This window comes from Mus caroli, chromosome 2 (genome assembly GCF_900094665.2).
Source record: "Mus caroli chromosome 2, CAROLI_EIJ_v1.1, whole genome shotgun sequence".
In the NCBI taxonomy this organism is placed as follows: domain Eukaryota; kingdom Metazoa; phylum Chordata; class Mammalia; order Rodentia; family Muridae; genus Mus; species Mus caroli.
The window spans coordinates 95735132-95742187 of NC_034571.1; positions in this window are offsets into that span (position 1 = coordinate 95735132).

The following is a 7056-nucleotide window of genomic DNA, read 5'->3' on the forward strand; positions in this document are numbered from 1 at the left end:
GAATGATGGAATTCTACATGTCTTTAAATTTCTCTATGCTGTCTAGATTCACTAGAGAAAGTAAAGCCTACCTAATGTGTCCAAGACTGAAGGTTCATGAGGCAGGGACTTGGAAACTGAAGGTGAAGAGGGTAGATGGGAAACAGAATCAGAGAGGCAGCCCCTGGCCGTCTGTTCCATCAAGCCAAGAATAGGGATTCTCCAGGGTCCTCCTGGAAGCTACTGAGGGTAACTACCTGTAACTACCGCAGAGGAAATGGCTTCTCCTGTTTCATGTTCTAAATATGGTGTCAGGGCCTTGTCAATCAGGCTTGACCATGAAACCAGGCAGTGAAAGGGGTTCCGAGAAGTCTAGTTCCTGGCCTCTCCTCCCTGAGATGGAAAACATTTGACCTGGGAAGAAATGTACTGTACTTTTGTCAAGTCTAGGAATACCTTTAATGAATGTACTTTAGGAAAGAGAAATATGCTAGTTATGTGTTGTATTGCTTTCTTATCAACAACTAGGTATGTCCCCATTTCAAAGACATAAAAAATATGTGTACACATGGCTGGGACAGTATCGTTTATAATTGGTAGAAGGAAAATGATATTAGAAAATGTTGATGCCAGTGGTCTTTCTAGATGTTCATCTTCCAAAACAATGCTTGCCAAGGGAGAATGGAGCAATGCTGGTGACTTATCTGGTGAGGGTCAAGGGCTCCTTTCGATGGGAGGAAAATGCCTGTCTTGCCTCTGCCCTGTGCTGATCGATCACCTTGATACACTTGATGGTGTTTCCCACAAGGACTGAGAGGAAATTGCAGCTTCTAACAGGATCCCAAGAGTTGCCCATGATGTACGGCCAATCTTGAGGGTTTTTTTTTTGTTTTGTTTTGTTTTAAGATAGTGCCTCTTGTAGCCCAGGCTGGCCTTGAATTCATTATATAGCTTTGAATACCTACCTCTCCTGCTTCTCTCATAAGGACTGGGTTTTTAGATGCAAACTACCACATCCAGTTAAGCATCTATGCAAGCACAGATGCAGGTACATGTGTGTGCAGGCACATGTGTGTATGTGTCCCTGTACACCAGAAGACAATCCCAGGTGTCAATCTTTAGGTGTTGTCCATCTTTTTGTTGTTGCTTTGTTTTGTTTTGCATCAGTACCTCTCATTTTCCCACTAAGCTAGACTTCAGTAAGCCTCAGGGATCTGTCTGTGTCTGCTTCCCCAACCCTGGGCTTATAAGCCACCATATCCAGCATTTTTAAAGTGGGGACCAAACTTGAGTTCTTATACCTGCAAAGTAAGCACTTTACTAACAGCCAACTCCCCAGCTCTAAACTTTAAAATAAAAAATTGTTAAAAAGTATAAACTATATCACAGAGACAAGTAGATAAACCAAATCATCACATAGTAAGATGGCAAAAAAGTACACACACACACACACACACACACACACACAGAGAGAGAGAGAGAGAGAGAGAGAGAGAGAGAGAGAGAGAGAGAGAGAGAGTCAAAATAGAAGCCTCAGGATCTGTCTTTGTATCTGCCTTCAATCAGGATTTCTGCCTGTACTCTTGCCTGAGGTCATTGTCCTCTTGACTGATCAGTGTTGCCTTTTTAAAAACTGAATTTGGGGGCTTTGATGGCAGCTCAGTGGTCGAGTGCTTGCCTTATGCATAGGGCTTTAAGATCTATTAAACGATGCAAAACCTCAAAGAATAAAATAGAATATGACAAGATTAGAATGTGTCTTCTTGGTACTGTTTTCCTTCCGAGATAAGATTTGTCCATGTTGTGTGCTGTTGTCCATTCTTCCTGGCCCATGACATTCTGTTGTAGTGTTGGGCATTTGGGGTGCGTTTGGTGTAGGACTATGGTAAATGTTACAGATATCCTTTGGTGACACAGATTTGTTGGTCGAGACCTAGTAGTGGAACTGAATACATAGCAGGCTTGAGTAAATGTTTTCTAGCTGCAAATGTTGAACATGAAAAGGAGCTTCATGACTTTTGTCTGTCAGTGATGGCAATAGCATAATTTCTCAGAGGGGCTTCCAAGTGTAGATTTGAACCCTGGACATAGTCCATAGGGAAGAAAATGCCGGTTGTATGGTAGATGAGGGGATAGTGGGACAGGTTCATGTCTCAGGGCATAAGGAAGAGCTTCGAGGTGGCAGGTACAGTAATGCTCAGTGCCTATGGAAGAACTTCCTGTTGGAAGCATCTCTTGTGGAGGAAACAGGTTCCTTTGCCTTATGTGTACCTGGCTACCAAGGCGCATCCAACGTTCTTGGCTGCAGCAGTCTCTATGTGCGACGTTGATTTTTGCGTCAATGGCAACACATATTTTGCATAGCATTTTATTTCAAACAATGGAAAATTAAGCATTGTATGTTTAATTTTGCATTCCAAGGTGAAGAGTGGAGGAGGGGAGAGACTGTGTTTCCAAGTGGCACCTTGTCAGATGGAATGTTTAATGCAATGCTCTTAAGGGAAGGTGTTGATAGAAAGTCTCTGTGCTCTGGGGCGTGCATAAAATTGTTCCCACTGCCACTTCCCTCAGCCTGCTCTGCCCTTGCCTGTTGGTTTCATCTCATAATTCAAAGCACACACACATGCGCACACGCACATGCACACACACACACACATTCAGGCAAGCAACAATTCTAGGAATAAAGCAAAAATTATTCTAAAAAAAAAAAAAGCCACCTGTTTGCAGACTTTCTTTTTGGTCTCTCACAGGAGCTGCCTTCTTTAAATATTTGGTTAATAAGTGACCTGAATGCTGCCCAGTGTCTCAGCAGCAGGAAGGGTGACACTGGGGATCGCATTCCATTTGGGGCACCTTGTTACAGTTCCTTGTTATGGTTCTTAATGACTTAATTCCATGATTATCTTTATGCCCTAATAAAAATGCTTTTTAACAATTAGGGGCTGTCTCTCTGAAGTTGTATTTTTAAATCAATTAGACAGTGTAGTTCACAGCTTCCACTGTCTGTTAATGGTCCTGTGCAGAAGAGTGGCAGGTGAGTCCTGTTTACAGTGACGATTGCTGTCTCTCCCTTTGGTTTTGTTTGCTCTGTGTGTGTGTGTGTGTGTGTGTGTGTGTGTGTGTGTGTGTGTGCTAGTTTTGTTTTCTCTACCCATCATCATCAAAGAAAGAGAAGGGATGATGGGCCAGATGAACTGCCAGAATGAGAAATCAGCTTCAACAGTGGGAAGTAAACAAACCGTGGTCTTTCTGTTTTCTCTCCTTTCATGTTGAAGCAAGCAGGATGCCGCAAGCCACTTTATGGACACAACAGACAGGAAGCCAAGCTCTTTTCTTGGAAGCATTTGTTTGGAGAGGAAAAGGTCTCAAGTCCTTGTCACTTGCACAATCTTCTACATTTAAGGACAACCTTTTGTTTGTCTAAGACACACATATAAGCAAGCACACTCCACAAATGTGTGAATGCCTAGTATTTAGAGAGTTGAGTCTGGCAGGTGGAAACAAGCCCCTTTGACACGTCTCTATTTATCGTGTTATTTTCCCCAACAAAGGCTCGGATGCTAACTAGCTTTGTGAATAATTTGTGGATGGGAATGTGATCATTTTTCTAAGTCAGCCGGTGGGCTCAGTTCATTGCACTCCCCACCTAAAGATAAATTCTCCGGCTGACTGAGAACATACCGATACTTGCTGCAAGTGAAGCAAACTTATGGGGACCATTAAAGTGCCAGGGCATTGGAAAATAACAGTCAAGTGAATGCTGATTTGCATTTATGTCATAAAATAACTTGTCACCTTCAATTTATCATAGTAATTGGTACCAGAGGAGAATGTGTGATGCTTATACTTGGTTCAAAGCCACCTTTCCTCATCTCCCAGTCCCTGCCTGAGGTAGCAGTGGGTAGACTTCAGAAGAGAAGGAGACTTGGACCATTTTTCCATACCTTTGGAGTCTAAGGGATGAGTGGCATCCTTAGATGCAGAAAATTAATAATTATGATTAATCCACGTTCTGTGCTTCTTTTATGATGGGTGCCACTTTGAGTAGTGATTTTATTCATCGAGACTGATCAAAGCAACCTGGGAGTTCTGTTCTATTGTGGTCTCCATATCACCCAAGCAAAATGGAAGGTACCCAAAAATAAAGTCATTTGCTCAAGGTCTTGCAACCAATGAGAAGTAGAATCAGAATTGGTGCCCATGAGGCATGACACCTGAATGCATGACATCACACACTCTGTTGTGGGGCTGTCCAAGGTGCAATGCAATATTAAGGCTGTACGACCACCTGGGAACACATTAGATCTATGAGCAGGATATAATGCTAACGAGCCAGCGTTGTCCCTCACTAACCAAGGGAGATACCTGGCTGAGACAAGTCACCTATTCTAACTGACTTTAAAAAATAATCAGTGTTTGGTGGTTTTTAGCAACACAGTGAAAGACATGCTTCTCTGGGTCACAGCAGACTGCCTTAAAGACTGGGGTTCCAGTTCAACAGAAAGAAAATCCACACAGATCCTAATAGTTGTACCTTGATTAATGCAGTTCTCCAGGTCTCTTCATACAGCTATTATCAGGGATGACTATATATTTTATTTTATTTTTTATTTTTAATATATTTTTATTACGTATTTTCCTCAATTTCATTTCCAATGCTATCCCAAAAGTCCCCCATACCCTCCCCCCTCCACTTCCCTACCCACCCATTCCCATTTTTTTGGCCCTGGGGTTCCCCTGTACTGGGGCATATAAAGTTTGCATGTCCAATGGGCCTTTCTTTCCAGTGATGGCCAACTAGGCCATCTTTTGATACATATGCAGCTAGAGTCAAGAGCTCCGGGGTACTGGTTAGTTCATAATGTTGTTCCACCTATAGGGTTGCAGATCCCTTTAGCTCATTGGGTACTTTCTCTAGCTCCTCCATTGGGAGCCCTGTGATCCATCCACTAGCTGACTGTGAGCATCCACTTCTGTGTTTGCTAGGCCCCGGCATAGTCTCACAAGAGACAGCTATATCTGGGTCCTTTCAGCAAAATCTTGCTAGCGTATGCAATGGTGTCAGCGTTTGGAAGCTGATTATGGGATGGATCCCTGGATATGGCAGTCTCTAGATGGTCCATCCTTTTGTCACAGCTCCAAACTTTGTGACTATATATTTTATAAGTCATCTTCCTCCAACATATTTCTGAGCTCAAGTCTTCCAGATTTTGGGAAGGAGGTCAGCATGGTTTCATCCAACTGTTGTATAAATACCCTGAGAAGGTGATGCGCGTTCAGCTTTCGGGAGTATGTAAATCACACAGCATTTGATGACAGACCAGGTTTTAGATCTTCCCTCTACCACCGTGTTGGAATCTGGCCAATTTACTTTACCTCTCTGAAGTTGAATTTCCTTTTCTGTCAAAGCAAGCTGATGATATTTCCTTGAAGAGCAAGGAGAGTCAAATGTGCACAGTTAGCTAAGATCAGTAGGACATGGAATAGATGATGCTACCCGTGCTGGCTTACTCTTTGTAGGGACTCAGGTATAGACACTATGCTAGCTCTTTTGTTTTGTTTTGCTTTTTAAAAAATAGACATTGTAATTTGACTGCATGCTGGTATGCGTGATAGTCTCTCATCCCTAGAACAGGAGTGACAGACAGTTGTGAGCTGCCATGTGGTGATGGGAACCTGGGTCCTCTAGAGGAGCTGACAGTGATCTTAGTCACTGAGCCTTCTAGGTCTTTTTATTTAATGTTGTAAAACATACACTTGGGAAGTGTATTGAGTGCAATGGCCTTATGTACATACACACTGTTGTATAATCAGCAGTGGTGGCTGTCTTCAATCTTTATCAATATCCCAAATGACAACCCTGTGACCATCAAGTGACATCTCTCCTTTCCCTGGCCACCACCACCTTTATGCTTTTTGTCTCTGTAAGCCCAACTAATCTACTTATCTCCTATAAATGGGAGGATGGAATATGGGCTGAACATCTTTAATCCAAAAAAAAATCTAGCATCTAAATTGTTTTAAAGACTGAAACTTTCTGAGTACCTTCGTGATGCCACAAATGGAAAAATTTACACCAAGAAACTTCATTTTATGCTCAAAATTATGAAAATAATTGTATAAAGCTATCTCTATACTATGTGTATAGGAAACAGAAATGAATTTCAGTTTTATATAGCAAATTTCATCCCCACTATCTATCTATCTATCTATCTATCTATCTATCTATCTATCTATCTATCTATCATCAAACTATTTATCTATCAATAATCTATTCATCTAAAAATATTTTTCTCAAATCAAAAATAAAAAATGCTGGTTACAAAATTTCACATAAAGGAGTCTCAACCTAGATTTGCGTTTTTATGTTCTGTTCTTTTGAGACAGCTTATCCCTTTGTAGCCCTGGCTGGCCTGGAACTCACTAGGTAGCTCAGGCTAATCATGGACTCTCCATTTTACTCCATTATCTATCCAAGTGCTAGGATCATAGTGATGTGGCACCACACCTTTCTTTTATCTGTCATCTTATGCTTGAGTGAGTTCGCCTAGCACGATGTCTTCACTGTTTGCACATGCTGTAACATGTGCCACATGCTGACTAAGCATGAGCCATTCTGCCCTTAGGCTGAATGGTATCCTGTGTGGCGCAGACATGTTATATCATGCTCTTCCTTCTTCTACTGTGGGCACTTTGGATGCTTCCACCCTTTGGCAGTTATGAATAGCACTGCTATGGAACCAGTATACAAACATCTGCTCAAGTTCTGGCTCATATGCAATCTTTTTGGATTCATATCTAGATGTGAGATTGCAGATTATTATAGCAATTCTATGTTTTGACATTTTGCTTAATCTTCATGAGTCCAGGTTCCTTTTGTATACTCTATTTGGACTAGAAGTGATATTGAAATGCACCCTGTGGGGATTCTCAGGCATTCTTGCTAGACTGCTCTGTCTAATTAGGTCAAGGACCTAGAAGGCAGCACCACAAAACCAGGAGTATGTTACTCACTCATTTGGGCTCTCTGACGCCTTCCTCTCCTCTCCTCTCCTCTCCTCTCCTCTCCTCTCCTCT